Source organism: Macrobrachium nipponense, chromosome 43, assembly GCF_015104395.2.
Source record: "Macrobrachium nipponense isolate FS-2020 chromosome 43, ASM1510439v2, whole genome shotgun sequence".
Lineage (NCBI taxonomy): Eukaryota > Metazoa > Arthropoda > Malacostraca > Decapoda > Palaemonidae > Macrobrachium > Macrobrachium nipponense.
The window spans coordinates 35,117,719-35,141,243 of NC_061104.1; the positions used below are offsets into that span (position 1 = coordinate 35,117,719).

General features: G+C 40.6%; 1 protein-coding gene across 1 annotated transcript in view; it reads right to left on the reverse strand.

Annotated features, from left to right (window-relative positions):
• LOC135213877 (transcriptional repressor CTCF-like) overlaps positions 1-23,525 on the reverse strand; it is a 355,646-nt gene that overhangs the window by 256,667 nt on the left and 75,454 nt on the right. The gene's annotated exons all lie outside the window — the stretch shown is intronic.

Genomic DNA, 23,525 nt, shown 5'->3' on the forward strand with positions numbered 1-23,525 from the left:
TATATATATATATATATATATACAGTGGTCCCCCCGTATTCGCGGGGGATGTGTACCAGACCCCCCCTGCGAATAGTTAGAATTCGCGAATGTTTGAAACCCCCCTCTAAAAATGCTCATAAACTCCTATCCTGAACATGCAAACACCAAAGTATCCCTAAAAAGACCATCCTTCATCAAATATACATAAACTATCCTATTATGGTTCATATTAATCTTTGAAATATTATTAATACTGTTTTAAAGTAAATCTTACATTTTATGTTTATACATAAATACATACTATATACGTACTGAATGACTTAGTTACGTATGTGAAAATAATTCAGTCCCCCATAAGTGTTCAGTCATACACGTTTTCTTTCATACTGTTACTATTTGAGACATCTATTTTCTTTTTACAAGGGAACAATTGTATGTGAAATTACAAATACCAAATGTCTACTTAAAAGTATTATCCTACATCAAATATACCATTGAATTGGTATTATTAATATAATTTTAAAGTCATCTTAAACATTTTACCATTAGAAATATATAAACAGCCAATAGCAGAGAGAGAGAGAGAGAGAGAGAGAGAGAGAGAGAGAGAGAGAGAGAGAGAGAGAGAGAGAGAGATTACATAAAACCATTAAATTCGTTGACCATTGTATGGCATTGTTACTTTCCCAGCTCCGAGCGTCACTGGAGTTGAGGTAGGGAAATTAATACAGGAAAAGACGAAGGAAAGAATTTAATTTGAAATTAGTTATCGTATTATTACTACTTCTATTATTATTATTATTATTATTTGAAAATAAAATAAACACGTGCATCTACCATAAAAAATTCTCTCATCTCAGTAAGAAAGAGGGGTTATCCTTACAAGTGAAATGGAAAGGTCATTTTCATCTTTTTAAAATACTACCATTATGAATTTTGTAATTACAGTTATTATTATTATTATTATTATTATTATTATTATTATTATTAAATAACTGAAATTACCAATAAACATTTTACATACTAGTACCATAAAAATTCTTTCATCTCGGTAAAAGAGAGAGAGAGAGAGAGAGAGAGAGAGAGAGAGAGAGAGTGTGTGTGTTTATCTCTCTCTGTTCTCTCAAAAAATACTTATAATGCTTCCAGCGAAAGAGAGGGAGGGAGTTACCACTATGACACATTATCTTGTGTGGCAAAAGAGAGAGAGAGAGAGAGAGAGAGAGTTAACCTTAATTAAAAGTGACATGGATAGATTAGTATTGTATTACTTTAAAATACTATCACATAATATGAATTTTGTAATTACAGTTATTATTATTATTATTATTATTATTTTTGTACTTAGGAAGCAGACCCTCTCTCAAGCATACTCTATTAAAAGTAATGGCTACTTCAGCAGCATTACACTTGTAGAGATTCTTCTCTATTTTCCGAATAGCGGCTTTTTCCGTGCTACTTAGACAGGCTAGTAGAGCGCCTATGGAGGTCTTGATCAAATACAGAGTCAAAATTGGTGTATATATTTGAATTTTACAGATAAACTATGATACCAAAGTTATCAAAGTCATTAACGATATAGATATATATATATATATATATATATATATATATATATATATATATATAGATATATATATATGTCTGTCTGTCTGTCTCTCTCTCTCTCTCTCTCTTTCTTGAAGCAAGCGAGCTTTCGTCTGGAGCTGCCAGACATCCTCGGGCTGGGAAGCTGAGGGTGGACTGATCTTGGAGCGGTGTCCATCCTCGTTTATATTTGGGGTTGACAGCAGGGTGTCTGCCTCATGCTGATCTCTGATCTACTATTGGCTGGTGGCGGTAGGTCTTCGTTTTCATTGGTGGCTTGAACCGGGTCTCAAGCCACTTTCCACGTGTTGATGGTTGCGATACTGTAAGTCCTGCAGCCGCCTTGACCTCCTTAGCGGCGCGGTTACGTCGATGGGCGTTTCGCTACACTGCGGGACGTCACGGCTAACTTGATTATGGTTGGCTGCAGGAGTATCTCGTTCGGGGGCGTTGTCTTCCGTGGAGTTGTCGTGCTCGGTGGTGTCATTGTTGGAGGCAGGTCTTCTCATACTCGTAGGGAGGAGAAATTCTTCCTGCGTCGTATTTAGTGTAGGTTTCACTTGCTGGATGAGAAGCGCCTCCAGCAGGCGTAACCGACGGGCATCAGGGGCCTTCCCGATGATCTTCGTGTTTTGGATGATCACATCCCGGGAGATGGCCTCTTGATGTTTGGTGCGTGCGTGATTCTTGATAGCCCCCTCTTGGGCGTGGCATGAGAGTCCTAGGACTTTGCCTCAATGGTGACAGCGATTGCCCCGCCAGATTCAAAAGCACGACCGTCAGGGCCTTCGTCAGGAGAGCCCTCTCCCACTGCTCGACCTGGCAGGACACTCATCAGGAACTCGACCGAGCCTCCCAAGTACTCGTAAATAACGGGTATTCAAATAAATTAATAAGCAGAAAAGTCCATACAGCACTGGAGAAATGGTACGGTAGTGAGAGCCCGCAACCCCGGCCCCCGGATAATATCAAGCTGTATTATAAAGCCTTCATGAGTTCACATTACCGTGAAGAAGAGGACTCAGTTAAGAAAATTATTTCTGAAAATGTATCCCCGACCGACGACACCAAAAATATCGACCTAATTATCTACTATCAGAATCGGAGGACGCGCGACCTTATTATGAAAAGTAACCCCTCTCCACAGGTACGAGACCCCCTGAAGCAGATGCATGTGGTGTACCAGTATACATGCCCAGTCCGCGGTTGCAGCGGCGCCTACATTGGTATGACTACCATGCGCCTGTCGAAGAGACTCATGCCACGCCAAGAGGGCTATCAAGAATCACGCACGCACCAAACATCAAGAGGCCATCTCCCGGGATGTGATCATCCAAAACACGAAGATCATATGGAAGACCCCTGATGCCCGTCGGTTACGCCTGCTGGAGGCGCTTCTCATCCAGCAAGTGAAACCTACACTAAATACGACGCAGGAAGAATTTCTCCTCCCTACGAGTATGAGAAGACCTGCCACCAACAATGACAACACCGAGCACGACAACTCCACGGAAGACAACGCCCCCGAACGAGATACTCCTGCAGCCAACCATAATCAAGTTAGCCGTGACGTCCCGCAGCGTAGCGAAACGCCCATCGACGTAACCGCGCCGCTAAGGAGGTCAAGGCGGCTGCAGGACTTACCGTATCGCAACCATCAACGCGTGGAAAGTGGCTTGAGACCCGGTTCAAGCCACCAATGAAAACGAAGACCTACCGCCACCAGCCAATAGTAGATCAGAGATCAGCATGAGGCAGACCCCCTGCTGTCAACTCCAAATATAAACGAGGACGGACGCCGCTCCAAGATCAGTCCACCCTCAGCTTCCCAGCCCAAGGATGTCTGGCAGCTCCAGACGAAAGCTCGCTTGCTTCAAGAAAGAAAGAGAGAGAGATGAGAGAGAGAGAGAGAGAGAGAGAGAGAGAGAGAAGAGAGAGAGAGAGAGAGAGAGACATATATATATTATATATCATTAATGACTTTGATAACTATGGTATCATAGTTTATCTGTAAAATTTAAATATAGTTTATCTGTAAAATTCAAATATATACACCAATTTTGACTCTGTATTTGATCATGACCTCCATAGGCGCTCTACTAGCCTGTCTAAGTAGCACGGAAAAAGCCGCTATTCGGAAAATAGAGAAGAATCTCTACAAGTGTAATGCTGCTGAAGTAGCCATTACTTTTAATAAAGTATTATTATTATTATTATTATTATTATTATTTGAAAGTATTAAAAACAAATAGTAAAAGTACTATAAAAAATCTCGAGTCTCAGTAAATGAGAGAGAGAGAGAGAGAGAGAGAGAGAGAGAGAGAGAGAGAGAGAGAAGGGGGGGGTGAGAGAGAGAGAGAGAGAGAGGGAATTTCATGAGCACTTGATGGCAGCAACAAAACAGCTCCTTCCCCCTCCGGTCACTTAACTTGATACGTATATCTGACAGTTTTAGTACCTGGAGTTAGAGAAACAAGCCTGGGATTTCCTTCATTCTTCCATAATTTTTTAAATTTATAAGCTAAAATCTTACTAATTCACTATGGTATTTTCTTTAATGAATTGATATTATTGCTGTATAAATTAATATTAATATTTGAAAATAGAGAGAGAGAGAGAGAGAGAGAGAGAGAGAGAGAGAGAGAGAGAGAGAGAGAGAGAGAGAGAGAGAGAGAGAGAGAGAATTATTATTTTTATTATGTGATATCATTTAAACTTTAATATTAAACTAATACAGTATTAATCAAAATTAATATTTGAAAATTAGTAAATCATTTTTGTATCATAAAAATGTATTTAGTCATGAAAATAAACATCAAAATACACTAATTAGTGATTATTTTCGTCGGAAAATTCCGCGAATGGGCGAGTCCGTCCGCGAATAATTTCTAGATAGGTTCCAAAGAAAAATCCGCGAATGTGTGAGTCCGCAAATCCAGAGAACGCGAATATGGGGGACCACCTATATATATATTATATATATATATATCTAATATAAATAATGTATATATATAGATAGAGATATATATTAGAGAATTAATAATTATATAATTAAGAGAGATAACTTGATAGATATATTATATAGATAGATAGATATATTAAGTAATATATAATTAGAAGATATAATATAGATAATAGATAATAATAGATAAATAATATAGCTATTATAATATATAATATATATATATAATTATATAGTATATATATATATATATAGATAGTAGATATATCTAGATTATTATATAATATATATATGTATATATATAAATATATCAAACTGCAAATGTCCTTTAATATCTAATTCGCTCTACCCCGGAATTTTCATATATGTTTAACCGAGGGGGGAATTTATTAAGTGATAATAGAATTGCTGACCGACAGGCGCAAACCATCGACCTCTCAATTCCAGGACTGGCAGTGAAGCCTTAGCCAACCTCGCCACCGCAAGAGATATGAGTTTATGCCGCCTCCCATCTCAAATACCTGCTGCGCCCAGGTATTTTTTGTTTTGGAGACTGCATCAAGCCCATCTCGTCCTCGGTAGCGTGGTAGTGCTTTTGCCCGCACGTAGTCATATTATACGTCATATCACATTACCGTGATTCATATACATATATTGAACTACAAATGTCCTTTAACCCTTAAATGCCTAATGGACGTATTTTATGTCGACATTTTTTGTCTCTTGGGTTCCGACTGGACGTAATTTACGTCAATATACAAAAGTTTTTTTAAAAATTCGCGGAAAAATACTTATAGGCCTACCAGCCGAAAACTTTTGAATCACACGCCTTGGGGGATGCTGGGAGTTCACGGATCAAGGTGTTGTTTTGTTTACAAGTATTACGCAGGCATGCAAGCGCGAATTTCTTTCTTATCACACTAAAAAGTATCAGTGACACATCTCAAAAATTATTTCGTCACTTTGACATAATTTTTGCACCATTTTTAATTAGTCGTTACATGAAGTATTATATATGAAAATATGCACAATTTCATGTAGAATACAATAAAAAAATACTCATGATTGTAGCTTTTATCAGTTTTGAAATATTTTCATATACATAACAATAAGTGCCAAAATTTCAACCTCCCGGTCAACTTTTGACTCTACCGAAAATGGTCGAAAAAACGCAATTTAAGCTAAAACTCTTATATTCTAGTAATATTCAATCATTTACCTTCATTTTGCAACATATTGGAAGTCTCTAGCACAATATTCCGATTTATGGTGAATTTATGAAAAAACTTTTTACTTACGTCCGCGTGGTAACTCTTCCGAAAAAATCTCACGTGCGATTGTTGTAATGTTTGCACCATTTTAAAGTAGCCGTTACATAAAGTTTTATATGTGAAAATGTGCACAATTTCATGCACAATACAACTAAAAACAACCCATGGTTGTAGCTTTTATCAGTTTTGAAATATTTTCGTATAAATAATGATAAGTGCCAAAATTTCAACCTTCGGTCAACTTTTGAACTCTTACCGAAATGGGTCGAAAAAAATTGCAATTGTAAGCTTAAAACTCTTAATTATATTCTAGTAATAGTCAATCATTTACCTTAATTTTGCAACAAATTGGAAGTCTCTAGCACAATATTTCGATTTATGGTGAATTTATGAAAAAAACTTTTTCCTTACGTCCGCGCGGTAACTCTTTCAAAAAAATCATACGTGCGATTGGCCATAATGTTTACACCATTTTAAATTAGCCGTTACATAAAGTTTTATATATGAAAATGTGCGCAATTTCATGTAGAATACAACAATAAATAATTGAAGGTTGTAGCTGTTATCATTTTTGAAATATTTGCATTTAATCATGATAAATAGAAAAAAAAACCACGTTTGGTCAACTTTGACTCTACTGAAATGGTAGAAAAACGCAATCGTAAGGTAAAACTCTTACAGTCTAGTAATATTCAGTCATTTATCTTCATTTTGAAACAAATTCTAAGTTTCTAGCACAATAGTTAGATTTATGGTGAATTTAAAAAAAAAACTTTCCTTCCTACACGCGCGGATTCTCCGCCGCAAATCTCCAAAATGCGTGCGTGGCATTATCATAATATTTGCTTGGTTTCATATTAGGCGTTTCATAGAGTTTTATATATGAAAATATGCGCAATTTTATGTATAATATAACAATAAATAATTAAAGGTTGTAGCTTTTCTCATTTTTGAAATATTTGCATATAAAAAAATATATAAAAAAAATTAGACATTTGGTCAAATTTGACTCGTCCGAAATGGTCGAAAACTGCAATTGTAAGCTAAATCTCTTACAGTATATTAATATTCAATCATTTATCTTCATTTTGAAACAAATTGGAAGTCTCTAGAACAATATTTAGATTTATGGTGAATTTTTTAAAAAACATTTTACGTCCGCTTGTTACAAATTCATGCATCATTTTGTGATAATATTTTCTCTGTGTTGCTTTAATCGTTTTACAATGTGTTATATACCAAAATTATCGCAATTTAGTGTACAATACAACGAAAAAATTAACTCGTTAGCTTTAACCGTTTTGCTCATAGCTCGATTTGAATACCATTATATATGAAATTTTGTTTTTGCGCTATCATATATCGCATTATTTATATATGATATTTTTTTTTTCATTTCTGATGGTTGCATACTAAACTTCAGGCAATGACAAAAAAAGGAGCCAAAAATACCTGCCGCGCCCAGGTATTTTTTGTTTTGGAGACTGCATCAAGCCCATCTCGTCCTCGGTAGCGTGGTAGTGCTTAATCTTGAAAATTAAGCGCGCCGTGATTTTTTGAAAAAAATATTTTTTCCCCTTTGGCGCTCACTCCGAGACCCCCTCGGCACACGGGAGACGATTTTTATTATACCCCTTGGGCGTTAAAGGGTTAATATCTAATTCGCTCTACCCCGGAATTAATATATTTTCACATATGTTTAACCGAGGGGGAATTTATTAATTGATAATAGAATTGCTGACCGACAGGCGCGAACCATCGACCTCTCAATTCCAGGACTGGCAGTGAAGCCTTAGCCAACCTCACCACCGCAAGAGATATAAGTTTATGCCGCCTCCCATCTCAAATACCTGCCGCGCCCAGGTGTTTTTTGTTTTGGAGACTGACGTGTGATATAATATATATATCTATATATATATATATATATATATATATATCTAATATATATATCAAGGTATCAGCCACAAAGGGAAGATATACAACAGAGTTCTGCAAGATCTTTTGACTCAATGTCCTTTACTTAGCAGACAAACTGACTTACATAAGAAATTGAGAGTACAGTAAAGGTCGTATAAGTGACAGAAGGGATTATAAGGTGATTAGTACCTAGAATCCAACACACCTGGAGCATGAGTTACCTTTCCAAACAAGCATAAACATGGGTACAATTTAAGAACAAAAAGATTAAGTCCAACTGCTCCAACACAGGGACAAGACAATTAAAGGACTATACAGGGCGGCAGCTGACCACATTCAGATCTTTGGTAAAGAATAACTTATTCACAAAGCATATTAAACATACATATACAAAGAAAATACCTCTAAGGCAACTATTTGTATTTAAGTCTGTAATAATATCTTTGAGGTCATTCTTAAACATGTTACAAATTCAAGGGTCTAAATGAAACAGGCCATGATTAATATTAAAATTACAATGGGAACTAAGTTGTATTATGGCAGATTCTAAAAGATTTCAAGGTACAAAATCTTTTGATCTTGCAATTACTGAACAACCACCGGATAAATTGGATTGGTAGTTCAGTAATTGCAAGATCAAAAGATGTCTTATCACGAAATCTTTTAGAATCTGCCATAACACAACTTACTTCCCATTGTAATTTTAATATTAGTCGTGGCCTGTTTCATTTAGACCCTTGTATTTGTAACATGTTTGAGAATGACCTCAAAACTATAATTACAGACTTAAATACAAATTAGTTGCCTTAGAGATATTTTCTTTGTATATTTATGTTTAATATGCTTTGTGAATAAGTTATTGTTTACCAAAGATCTGAATGTGGTCAGCTGCTGCCCTGTATAATCCTTTAATTGTCTTGTCCCTGTGTCGGAGCAGTTGGACTTAATCTTTTTGTTCTTAAATTGTACCCATGTTTATGCTTATTTGGAAAGGTTACTCATTCTCCAGGTGAGTTGGATTCTAGGTACTAATCTCCTTATAATCCCTATCTGTCACTTATACGACCTTTCTTGTACTCTCAATTTCTCATGTAAGTCAGTTTGTCTGCTAAATAAAGGATGTTGAAGTGAAAGATGTTGCAGAAACTCCGTTGTTTATCTTTCCTTCATGGCTTATACCTTTATTTATGGATTTATCACATTCCAAACTTTCGTGCTTATATATTATATATATATATATATATATATATATATATATATATATATATATATATATATATATACATACATACATACATACATACACACACACACACACACACACACACATATATATATATATATATATATATATATATATATGTATATATATATATATAAAGGATTTTGCCACGAAGGAAAAAATGAAGAAGCGAGATAGCCGAGTACTTTCGGTCTTGTTCCGACCCTTTACGAAGTTTGTCTTAGTAAAGAGTCGGAACAAGACCGAAAGTACTCGGCTATCTCGCTTTTAATTTTTTCCTTCGTGGCAAAAACCTTTATCTATACATAGCATCATGTTTTATATACTTCGTGATCAAGTTATTCATATATACATATATATATATATCATATATATATATATATATATATATATATATATATATATATATATATATATATATTGAGACCAAGTGCAAAAGTGTATCTGGGTCTGGGCACCATGAATACTTGTGGGGGAGGTGGCCAAAGATCTGGGTCTGGACACCATTAATAGGTACTTGTTAACCCAAAGTGCCAAGTATCTGGTTACTACACTTACCATTTGTACTTGTTAGAGCAAGAGACTTTTATTCCTGGGTCTGGAACACCTTTTATATTTGGGGCACAGATTAATCAAGTACTTGGTTATTGATTACCTCACTACAGCCAGACACCTGACCCTTCATCACAAATACTAAACGACTGAATGCTCTAAAGGTAACATTGATCCCTTATAGAACTTAACAGTCAAGAAAACAATCAGTCTAAGTTCATTAAATAGATGTGAGGTAATCTTAATAAAAGGGCATCACTCCTTCAATAATTTTAATCTAAGTATTTCTCTGGTTCTGATTCATTTGAGGGAAACAGTACCATTACGAAAATAGTCAGATTATTGTCACCTACACTGAAGTAAAAATCAGAAATGAGTCTGGAAATTTTTTCCCATTCCAGTCATCTTTAGGAAGAGCTGGAGATTCCTCATATGAAGACTCCCAGAGGACGCAAACTGTTCTATAGAGGCTAGGTTACCCAGCAGGCTCATCCACTCCTTTGCTAAGCAATCTTGAAAGGCTAGCAAATGGTCCACCTACTGAAGGCACGACTCCACTCTTTGTGGGGATGGAAATGCCTGAAAAGCAACTGAGTGTATCCTCATCCACAAATAGACCAAATATTGACAGGAGACTAACTGTAATTTCAAGTTTATCAGAAGTCCCAACTCCTACCAATGATGGAATTTTCTGCAAGTCCTCTGTGTACTTCTCTGAATGTGACCAAAGAAGCCAATCATACAGGTAAAGAGAGACTTTTATCCGTAATAGTAGTTGCAGCCATTCACAATGGGGCTAAGATGCAAGTGAACACTTGTGGGGCAGTTGAAAGCCCAAAGTACAGAGCTCGGAATTGGTACTCACTCTGAAGACAAAACGAAGAAACTTCTTTGAGTTTTGGTGAATTGGGATATGGAAATATGCATCATCAATATCGATGGACACCATCCAATCCCCTTGACGAATGGATAACAAAACCATCTGACTCGTTTCCATTTTGAATGTTGTCTTTGGGGACTTACTAATAGTCAGTTGTAAAACTCCGGGAGTTAGTGAACTACTGCTAACTCTATGGCCTTCTGCAAGAGTGGCGAAAGTTCTCTTGACGGGGCAATAAATGTTTGAATTTTCTGAGTAGGCTAAAGCTATCGGAGAGCTGAATAAGGGTGGAACACTCTTGAAAGGTTTCTGCTCCTCTTGCTTCCCAGTTCATCCAAACTGGTGGACTTGCTCATGCTGGTATATGGAGGACTGCCCATTCACTTCCTAGCAGGGATTTTGGAGGAGGATTCCTAATGGTTCGAGGATTGAAACGTACTCTTCCCCCGATTTAGGGAATGACCTAGAGCTTCCCCTGCCACGAAAGAGCTGAGCGCATATGGAAGGAGAAGGGTGTGAGCTAGGAGTGGTAACACGAGAGCGCTTGGCTGAATGAGAGAGAGAGAGAGAGAGAGAGAGAGAGAGAGAGAGAGAGAGAGAGAGAGAGAGAGAGAGAGAGAGAGAGAGAGAGAGAGAGAGAGAGAAGATACTTGAATCACTATATTGTCAGGAAAAAGGTGTTTACTATCCAGAGGAGAGTAAAGAAGGGTGGGCCCCAGAGTTCTCTCTTCTTCAGAATGCTCATCATAAAGAGAGAAGCCAATTCCATGGAACCATCTCTGATACCTTTATCTGGGTAGGAAGTTACATGTTAAAGGTCCGTAAAAAATCTTCATCCAGCGCCGGACATTCCTTGATTTGCAGCCCAAAGTTCCAAGAGTACAATCAAGGAAGCCCACCACTACAAACACACAGAAGATAATCTTAATAAGATGGTCTAATTCTGATGCCAAAAACATTATTTGTCTGTCGAAAGATGTGACAATGGGAAATTAAATTCAACCTTTCCTGTTCCCTCTTTTCAGAAAGCCAAAGGTTAACTTCCTTCATCGCCTTATGAGAGGAAAAGGAAAGAAGTAGATAAGCAACTTAGACGAATCCAACTTGATTATCTCTCATATATGAAGACACTGGCGAAGTTGGAGCTACTGGCAAGAAAGAGTCAGAGAAATTCGCTAGAAAATACCGAAGAGGGGACTTGTATTTTGTAGGAGTCTTCTTATCTCCTTCCGCCAAAGAAACAGGGAACATGGCTGTTTGCAGCTGGATAGAAGCAGTGTGCATCATAAAGTCTTGGTGAGGAAAAATCTGAAGAATTCGCTACAAAGTAGTAAAGTAACGATTTGTAGGACGTCAGAGATGACTCCTTATCCTCATCTTCTTCTTAGGACGATGAAAACAGCGACAATTTTGTTTAAGGTTGAACAGGAGGTACCCAAGACTTCATAAAACACCAAAATACTGTCCAACTTCTTTTGAATGGGTATAGTCAAAGGACCAGAGAGAGCCATAACTTGTGACAGTCGGTAAGACAGAAGATGTAATTGTTGTCGATTGTTGTAGAAAAACTTCCTACCAATGCAGCTGCGATGCTTGGGTGCTCCGACACTTGTGGAAGCTCGGGTGCTGATGGACGCTCAGGTGCCAATGGATGCTCGGGCACCAATGGATGCTCGGGCGTCAATGGACGCTCGGGTGCCAGTGGACGCTTGGGCACTAATGGATGCTCAGGCGCGAATGGACACTTGGGCACCAATGGATGCTCGGGTGCTAATGGATGCTCAGGCGCCAATGGATGCTTGGACGCCAATGGATGCTTGGACGCTAATGGATGCTCAGGAGCCAGAGAGGGTTCGGGCGCCAGTGGGCGCTCTTGCGCAATGGTAGCTCTTGAACCAGTGAACGCTCTTGAAAAAGAGGTAAAACACGTGCCACTAGGCACTCCTGTACCAATGAGCGCTCAGCCGCTTGTGGAAGCTGAGGTGCCAATGGGTGCTCTTCTCCCTGTTCCCTTGAATTACTGAAGATACCGAAGGCAGGACCAAGTCCCTTTCTGCTCGAGAAGGACGCACAGGCGCCAACAGACATACAGGTAATACAGAAGAACCATCTGGATAGGGAGCACAGGAGGATAAAGGTCTAGCGCCAACAGACACTCAGAACTTGTCCTGCATGTAGCCTCATTTAATGGACGCCCAGAGGACGACTTCCTCAAATCTTAGAGGGTATCCTTTCACTACACTTACCCTCTAAGGCTTCGTCCTAATGTGAAAAGCATTCTGGAATGTCCCAGAAGCTGCAAGAAGGACGTTGGTCCTCTTGTAACACAATGACCTTCTTAGGAGGGACAGGTGAAGGCGACACATTAAGAGTCCTCCTTTACAGTGTACGAAACTCACTAATAAAGCGTCACTAGCGCCTGGGTGACGACTCCTCAGAGCTCAATCCACTCCAGGATGTACTTCTTCAGTAAAAAAAACAAAAAAAACAAGGAAACAACCCTGAAGCTTTCAGCTAAAGCTGTTCCAATTTCGGTTCGTATACCGAAATCCGGTAAGTAACTGGCGAAAAATGCATAACTGCTGCCGACACCAAATGATTACACCAAGTTTCGCTGAAATGGAATGAGCTAATTTGCTGTCGTTCCTAACCTCCTCGCTTGGGGGCGAGAATGGTGTGACATACACACTTATCAGTGTCGCTACCACGAAATCTGAATCTATACTGCTGCGAATAACAGAAACTACAGCTATGTAATCACTGGGTAAGTAGCATAATTAAAATATATGGCTGCAACATTCAAATAGTGTTTTATGGGCCTTTTATCTTCATATACTGTTGGATTACAGTAAAAGACATATAGAATCTATATATATATAGATATATACATTATATATATATATATCTATATATATATATATATATATAATATATATATATATATATATATAATATATATAAGTCATATCACATTTCCGTGATTCATATACATATATCGAGCTACAATGTCCTTTAATATCTAATTCGCTCTACCTCGGAATTAATATATTTTCATATATGCTTAACCGAAGGGGAATTTTTTCTCGATAATAGATTTGCCTGGACCAGGGCGCGGACCTATGGATCCTTTCAACCCAGGAACGTCAGTGAAGCTTTACCTACTACACCACCGCGAGAGGCCCAAAGTTCATGTTGCCTCATCACCTCATATACCTTTCGCGCGCAGGTAATTAGTGGTTTGGAGACAACATCAACCCACCTCGACTCCGGTAGTGTGTGTAGTGCTTTTGACAGCACGTAGCCAATCATTAATAAGTCACTAATCACATTTCCATGATTCATATACATATACGAGCTACAATGTCCTTTAATATCTAATCGCTCTACCTCGGAATTAATATATTTTCATATATGCTAACCGAAGTGAATTTTTTCTCGATAAGAGATTTGCCCTGGACCAGGGCGCGAACCTATGGATCCTTTCAAACCAGGAAAGGCGGTGAAGCTTTACCTACTACACCACCGCGGGAGGCTAAAAGTTCATGTCGCCTCTCACCCTCATATACCTTTCGCGCGCAGGTAATTAGTGGTTTGGAGACAACATCAACCCACCTCGACTCCGGTAGTGTGTGTAGTGCTTTTGGCAGCACGTAGCCAATCTATAAAGTCATATCACATTTCCGTGATTCATACATATATCGAGCTACAATGTCCTTTAATATCTAATTCGCTCTACCTCGGAATTAATATATTTTCATATATGCTTAACCGAAGGGGAATTTTTTCTCGATAATAGATTTGCCTGGACCAGGGCGCGAACCTATGGATCCTTTCACACCCAGGAACGTCAGTGAAGCTTTACCTACTACACCACCGCGAGAGGCTAAAAGTTCATGTCGCCTCTCACCCTCATATACCTTTCGTGCGCAGGTAATTAGTGGTTTGGAGACAACATCAACCCACCTCGACTCCGGTAGTGTGTGTAGTGCTTTTGACAGCACTGTAGAGCCAATCTATAAGTCCATATCACATTTCCGTGATTCATATACATATATCGAGCTACAATGTCCTTAATATTCTAATTCGCTCTACCTCGGAATTAATATATTTTCATATATGCTTAACCGAAGGGGAATTTTTTTTCTCGATAATAGATTTGCCTGGACCAGGGCGCGAACCTATGGATCCTTTCAAACCCAGGAACGTCAGTGAAGCTTTACCTACTACACCACCGCGAGAGGCTAAAAGTTCATGTCGCCTCTCACCCCATATACCTTTCGCGCGCAGGTAATTAGTGGTTTGGAGACAACATCAACCCACCTCGACTCGGTAGTGTGTGTAGTGCTTTTGACAGCACGTAGCCAATCTATAAGTCATATCACATTTCCGTGATTCATATACATATATCGAGCTACAATGTCCTTTAATATCTAATTCGCTCTACCTCGGAATTAATATATTTTCATATATGCTTAACCGAAGGGGAATTTTTTCTCGATAATAGATTTGTCTGGACCATAGGTTCGCGCCCTGGTCCAGGCAAATCTATTATCGAGGAAAAAATTCCCCTTCGGTTAAGCATATATGAAAATATATTAATTCCGAGGTAGAGCGAATTAGATATTAAAGGACATTGTAGCTCGATATATGTATATGAATCACGGAAATGTGATATGACTTATAGATTGGCTACGTGCTGTCAAAAGCACTACACACACTACCGGAGTCGAGGTGGGTTGATGTTGTCTCCAAACCACTAATTACCTGCGCGCGCGAAAGGTATATGAGGGTGAGAGGCGACATGAACTTTTAGCCTCGCGGTGGTGTAGTAGGTAAAGCTTCACTGACGTTCCTGGGTTTGAAAGGATCCATAGGTTCGCGCCCTGGTCCAGGCAAATCTATTATCGAGAAAAAAAATTCCCCTTCGGTTAAGCATATATGAAAATATATTAATTCCGAGGTAGAGCGAATTAGATATTAAAGGACATTGTAGCTCGATATATGTATATGAATCACGGAAATGTGATATGACTTATAGATTGGCTACGTGCTGTCAAAAGCACTACACACACTACCGGAGTCGAGGTGGGTTGATGTTGTCTCCAAACCACTAATTACCTGCGCGCGAAAGTATATGAGGGTGAGAGGCGACATGAACTTTTAGCCTCTCGCGGTGGTGTAGTAGGTAAAGCTTCACTGACGTTTCCTGGGTTTGAAAGGATCCATAGGTTCGCGCCTGGTCCAGGCAAATCTATTATCGAGAAAAAATTCCCCTTCGGTTAAGCATATATGAAAATATATTAATTCCGAGGTAGAGCGAATTAGATATTAAAGGACATTGTAGCTCGATATATGTATATGAATCACGGAAATGTGATATGACTTATAGATTGGCTACGTGCTGTCAAAAGCTACACACACTACCGGAGTCGAGGTGGGTTGATGTTGTCTCCAAACACTAATTACTGCGCGCGAAAGGTATATGAGGGTGAGAGGCGACATGAACTTTTAGCCTCTTGCGGTGGTGTAGTAGGTAAAGCTTCACTGACGTTCCTGGGTTTGAAAGGATCCATAGGTTCGCGCCCTGGTCCAGGCAAATCTATTATCGAGAAAAAAAAATTCCCCTTCGGTTAAGCATATATGAAAATATATTAATTCCGAGGTAGAGCGAATTAGATATTAAAGGACATTGTAGCTTGATATATGTATATGAATCACGGAAATGTGATATGACTTATAGATTGGCTACGTGCTGTCAAAAGCTACTACACACAACCGGAGTCGAGGTGGGTTGATGTTGTGCTCCAAACCACTAATTACCTGCGCGCGAAAGGTATATGAGGGTGAGAGGCGACATGAACTTTTAGCCTCTCGCGGTGGTGTGTAGTAGGTAAAGCTTCATTGACGTCCTGGGTTTGAAAGGATCCATAGGTTCGCGCCCTGGTCCAGGCAAATCTATTATCGAGAAAAAAATTCCCCTTCGGTTAAAGCATATATGAAAATATATTAATTCCGAGGTAGAGCGAATTAGATATTAAAGGACATTGTAGCTCGATATATGTATATGAATCACGGAAATGTGATATGACTTATAGATTGGCTACGTGCTGTCAAAAGCACTACACACACTACCGGAGTCGAGGTGGGTTGATGTTGTCTCCAAACCACTAATTACCTGCGCGCAAAAGGTATATGAGGGTGAGAGGCGACATGAACTTTTAGCCTCTCGCGGTGGTGTAGTAGGTAAAGCTTCACTGACGTTCCTGGGTTTGAAAGGATCCATAGGTTCGCGCCCTGGTCCAGGCAAATCTATTATTGAGAAAAAATTCCCCTTCGGTTAAGCATATATGAAAATATATTAATTCCGAGGTAGAGCGAATTAGATATTAAAGGACATTGTAGCTCGATATATATATATATATATATATATATATATTATATATATATATATATTATATATATATATATATATATATATAAATGTAGATATATATATATATTATATATACAATATTATATATATATATATATATATATATATATATATTATATATATATATATAGTATATATATATATATATATATATATATATATATATATATATATATATTATATATATATATATATATATATATATATATATATTATATATATTATATATATATTGGTACGTTTACGAACACCTCGCCTTCCCAGCAGTTTTTAATTAATTGTAGTTATAAAAGAAGCAGCCATGCCTTCTCCTAACGCAACTGATGTTGGGAGAGAGCATGTCGTAGGAAGGCTAGGGAGGAATTTCCGGTCTGACGGAAGCTTATGGTAAGATAGGCAAGTCACAAGAGTAGCTAGGCCTCGAGATGGATTTTAGGGACCTCTACAATAAGACCTCTTTTCCTTCCCAATTTGCTGGCTGTGTTTACGCTTTCAGGCAGTGCCCGAGGCGGTATATGGAAGCCCTGTGATTCCGAGAGAACCAGTATCTCTCTCAGTTCAACTGCAGTCGTGACCTAGGACGGATGTCCAGCCAGCCAGCCTCCCACACTTAAGCCTAACGGCGTACTGGGGTGCCCGAGCCCCAGACCTGAGACAAAGCCAGGCTGCATTTCTACAAAGATCCACTGAACATGGCATCCAGATTCCCTGAGTCACGTGTCAAGTCTGTCTGCCCGCAAGTGTTGCATTACCGCAAGATTTCGAAACCAGCTTTATCCCGTGAATTTCATTTTGCGCCAGCTATCATTCACTTGAGAGATATTATTAGTCCCTGTGGGGACCAGTTGCATTTACTTAACCTTGGCTGTTAAGCAGCCTCTTGTAAATAACTAGCTGTAAAGTAATTAGCTGAGTTTCTGGCAACCTTTCCTCTAGAATAAATGTTCACTTTAAATCCTTTCTTACGGTAAGTTCAAGCAATTCACTATTTTTCCCTCAATTATTCATGTTTACGTATTGGAGTCCTTTCAAGGCCGGGCTCATACGTAACAATGGCGACCTTGCCAGGATCGAATCTGGGCTTGCTTAAAAAAAACTTGTAAATCGCGTTATCCCTTGTAAAACGTAAGATGTAAATGTTTTTACAAAAGAGCAACAAAGCACACTTGCAGCGGAAGACACTGACTCACGGTAAGGTATACCATTCATATAATATGATTATTTTATAACAAATGTTAGCTTAAGGTACGTTTAAGTATTTTTATTACGAAGTGTTTTAAATAAGTGTTAAGTGAGAAATATTATTATATTGTAACGGCCGGAGCGCCAAGTGAATCTGTTATTTTGCATTGTTCTCGTCTGACGAGACACTAACACGTGTGTAGATAGATGCCAGAAAGTACCAGATCAAACTAGGAAGTGCTTTGCCAGGGTTTATTGTTGTGTTAGAAAGCCTAGCTAGTTAGGAGTGTTCTACTAATAGTTACGGCAAAAGAAGTGTACAATTCTTTTGTCTGTGATATGTTAGGGGAATTCATTTTAACGTAGGTTTCATTCCAAGTGTTGGTAACCGCTCTCTCAGGCCAGCTTTGTAAGCTTCGCGCGTGCGCTTTCCCAGCCAACGTTCCGTCTCACAAAGCGGCAGCCATGTTTTTTATCCCTTTAAGCATTATCTAAACGATTTAAGCAAAGTAACGTAAGTCTTGAAAGTTTAACGTAAATAATATTAATCTCGGTACTAGTATCTATCGTTCTGCCAGAGAAATTAATGTAATTCGCCTTGAATAAGAAATTAGAATTTCGTGTTGTAAATCGCCTCCGCGTTTACAGAGATTCAGCTGTTTGAACGACACGCTGCCCAACCCGCTCACACGTTTCACCTAGCATCGCTCACTCGCTCGCTGAGCGAAAGTTTCATTTCACTTCGGACTTAACGTAACCTCTTTTACAAATGTTTGCTAACATCGTTTAAAATCCTTACCGTCATTTCACTTGTCACAGGGACCTAGTATCCTTACGAAAGTTAACGTAAATCTTCAAAGAGCAAATCACAAGAATTGTTAACGTAAAACGCGTCATTGTTGTAAATTCATATTGAAATGCAAATCATTTCATATAAGCGCAAGCCACTACCATTAACGTAAACATCGTTCACCGCGAGCGCGTTATCATTTTCATAAAACGTATTCAAAAGCAATTCTTTCAGTAAACGTTAACGTAAGTAAATCATTTAACGCAAGTTGCGTCATATTAAAACTAAAAGTATTAGTTCAATTAAATACAAGGGAGTTCATTCATATCATCATTTTCACCCTCTCCGAGAGAGAGAGAGAGAGAGAGAGAGAGAGAGAGAGAGAGAGAGAGAGAGAGAGAGAGAGAGAGAGAGAGAGAGAGAGAGAACCCATTATTCACGAAGCCAAGAGTACTACATCGTACCATTACGCATGCAGAATTACCATTGTTTTAGTCTCTTGTGTCTTTTATTTACACTGAGCGTGATATGTACGCGCCTGTGTCCATTGCAGTTTTGCAAGCATTTATTTAATTTACCGAGTACTTCAGCAAAGGACTGAGCATTTTCAAATTACCATTACCTGTCGTTGCCCGAGTGGTCTTTTCCATTTTTATCACAAAAGACTTGCGTATACCGCAAGCACAAACCGCACAGTGTGCCACCGCAACCTTCATTACTTCCAGACAAGGAAGCCTACCAGTCTAGGACTGGCCACCACCAGTGCACCACAGGTCGTATCGTTTTACAGTGCCACTAATCCTTGACACTGTCCATCGACTGGCTGCTGAAGTACTCCCACCTTTTACTTTCTCTCCTCCACCATTACACTCTGCCACGAACAGAGTGCCATTTCATTTCAGTATTCTTGAGTATACTGCATGTAGTGTCGTCCGACGGGACACACCAGCACGATACCAGTGCTCCAAACAAGGAACGCCTCCTCATAAGTGCCGTGCACCTGTACAGGCCGTACAGGTAGCCCTTTACCTGCGTGTCCGTCCTACGGAACGCCCTATTCATTAGTGTGTCCATGTACGAGGATCAGAGATCCTTCGGACCACTCCACAAGGGAACGCCTCCCGAAAAGTGCCGCAATACCAGCCCTAAGTGCTGTCAAACCTGCGTGTCCGTCCTTACGGAACGCCCAATCCATTAGTGAATCCGCTATCCCGGATCACCCAATCAAGGGAACGCCTCCCGAAGTGCCGCAATACCAGCACTGCCCAAGGAATGCCTCCATAAGTGCCATTGCACCTGTATTGGACCTACAGGTTGCCCATTCCAGCGTCTCCCAAGTGAGGAACGCCCTTAAGTGTGACGTACGCCGCACACTCCATGTGATTGTTCCGCCTCATCAGAAGGTGCCAATCCCAAAGTGCCACAGAGCACCCAGTCTTTTAAGACCTTCCATTACTTATTGCAGAACCCATTTCCAAGTGAGTGCCCCTTTACCCAGTAGGCACTCCTATTCCATTCAGTACCCTTCCTGGCCATTATTTTCATTTTCATCAGAGCCTCTACTGCAGCCTAAGGGAAATGTCTTCCCCTGCTTCCCGCAACTTCTTTGCCATAGAGCTAGAGAAGCTCGGAGCCCTCATAACTCTGGGCAAGGAGGCCGGTTACACTGGACCAGCACTTGACCAGTGGATAAAGGCGCAGCAGGATGCCGCGCGGCTGCAAGAAAAGGAAGAAAGAGACGCAGAAAGGAAGGCACGTGAAGAAGAGAGAAAGCATGAGCTAGCTCTCAGAGATGACGCAATCTCTCGGCAAGTATCTAAGCCCCAGACCATGAGCTGGACTCCCGGTAAGAGGTGGTTGCGGAGGTTCTGCACCACTTGTTGTGTGCGTGGGCATGCTGTGGATTCAGACCGGTGCCCAAGTCAATCCCTACCTTGGGATGAGAGCTTCCAGGGTGAACTTCTCCAAGGCTACCATGTAGCCCTGCCTGATGAACAGTCTCCTGCGGCCTATCAGTGGGTACAAGTCATGGCCGACACCGAAGCCCAGGTCTCCCTCATTGCAAGAAAGGCATTGCCTAGGGGTGCCAAAATCCAGACGGACGAAGATATTCAGTTTGAATGGATTGACGGTAACCTCTATTCTGTTCCTTCGGTCCTTCTGAATGTAGAAATGCCCTTTCTGGACCAGGAGACCAGGGAAACCACCTTGTGCCACCTGGGCGTAATTGACCAATTTCATGATGTTTATCAGGTAATATTGGGCCGAGATCTACTTAAGCCGTATCTCCCCTGGACGCAGCTCCCACTACCAGATGCACCGGATCCCTGCAGCATGCCTCATTATCAAACCTCAATTTCAGGTTCAGAGGCTAGTGCCTCCGATGTCCCCGACATCCTTTCTATTTGCGAACCTGGCCCTGACCCAGTGTCAGAGCCCGAAGTTTCTTCCGCACCACCTCAGCCTCTTACCATTTTACCGCCTACCTCCTCCACTTTGGAAGAGGTACGCCCACCAGTTAACCCCGGACTTGTTTCCGAGGGTGATCCAACAGAGGACTCTTCACCTGTGCCAGAGCACACTGCCAGCCTTGGTGACTCCACAGATTCGCAACCTGTGGGGCCATCTCGGCCTTACCATCCAGTGCCACGGAAGAGGTTCTGGAACAAGTTCTGCCGTGACTGTGGCCGCAAGGGTCACATGTCTGCCAACTATGGAGGGTGCGCAAATTTTAATATTCCTGCCATCGCAATGGCCGTTACCAATCCTTCTTTGCTAGGACCCCCGGCTAAGGGCCCTATAACTGTCGCACCCCTCCAAAGCCATTATCCGCCAAGCCACGTCAGAGCCTACGACGACTCTGGCGCTCAAATCTCCCTGATACGGGAAGACCGAATTCCCCGAGGGGCTACCGTCAATAGACGGCAACTAATCACTATTGAAGGCATCAATCATATTAAACTTGATCCTTCCAACCGTCCAATTGAGGGTCACCAGACCTCACTTCTCCAAGGTTTGTACCCTTGCAGTTGCAAGCTACATTCCAGGAGGTTATGACCTCCTCCTAGGGCAAGACATGAAGTCTCCCTCACCGTTCAAAAAGCCTAGGGGTCCTAACCCCACGACAAATAACTCCAAAGCAAGGAGTCATCCAAGACCTACTTCCTCCCGGAAGTACGTCCACCAACAGTCTCCCCCATTACCAAGGAGGGAGATTGATCCTTCACAGTTCCGTTGCAAAACCTGTAACGTAATAGGGCACTCCACTAATTGGCCTAGGTGCCCTAGCAAACTACCAGCAGCGGACACTGTCCAAGTTCCACAAGGCTTAGCCTTCCAAAAGAGACAGGACCCTCTGTCTCCCATTTCCAAGGGCACGCTGAGAGGTATTGCACCTCCGGTACCCGTCACAGGTCCAGTCGACCTCAACTCTCTGCCAGTGCCACTTGGCAGCACTGGGCAGTGCCAAGCTCCGTCCAGCCTGGACGTAGAGCCACCACCGATTTTGACCTCTGCGCCTGGCCCTGAGCTAGCACCAGCGCCTAACCTTATCAAGGATCTTCCTACCGGAGATCCTCCAACAGGCATGGAGCTTACCGCAGCCCATGGCCAATCTCCAGCCCATCATTCTTCTTCACCCTCACCTCTGTCGCCCGAGGATGAACCTCCGGCAGACCTTACCTTCATACCTCCTCTGGAAAACCAGGAACTGCCCGACCAGGAGTCAGCCTGGAGTCTTACCCTTACGACGGCTGTCGCAGCAGCCGAAGTTAGGGCCTCCCCTGCAGTAGGTTCCACCTCTACGACGGTTGCTGCAGATACCGAAGTAGGGTGTTCTCCTGCAATCCCTCAGGCTACCACTGCCTCTGCTCCTGACGGCGTTTCTGGCCTTACCCCAGAGCCGGTGCCTCCGTCTACTCCTAGGACTGGTATAGCCAGGCCCTGGAGGAATAAGAAGAAGGGACGTAACAAATCATTAACCCTTAAACGCCGACTGGACGTATTTTACGTCAACATTTTTTGTCTCTCGGGTGCCGACTGGACGTATTTTAAGTCGACATACAAAAGTTTTTGAAAAAAATCGCGGAAAAATACTTTTAGGCCTACCAGCCGAAAACTCTTGAATCACGCGCCTTGGGGGATGCTGGGAGTTCACGATCAAGGTGTTGTTTTGTTTACAATCGTTACGCAGGCGCGCAAGCGCGAATTTCTTTCTTGCCGCACTAAAAAGTATCTGTGACACATCTCGGAAACTATTTCGTCACTTTGACATAATTTTTTTACCATTTTAAATTAGCCGTTACATGGAGTATTATATATGAAAATGTGCGCATTTTTATGTAGAATACAACAAAAAATACTCATGATTGTAGCTTTTATCAGTTTTGAGATATTTTCATATAATAACGATAAGTGCCAAAATTTCAACTTCGTCAACTTTGACTCTACGAAATGGGTCGAAAAACGCAATTGTAAGCTAAAACTCTTATATTTTAGTAATATTCAATCATTTACCTTAATTTTGCAACTAATTGGAAGTCTCTAGCACAATATTTCGATTTATGGTGAATTTATGAAAAACTTTTTCCTTACGTCCGCGCGGTAACTCTACCGAAAAAAATCATACATGCGATTGTGGTAATGTTTGCACCATTTTTAAATTAGCCGTTACATAAATGTTTTATATATGAAAATGTGCGCATTTCATGCACAATACAACTAAAAA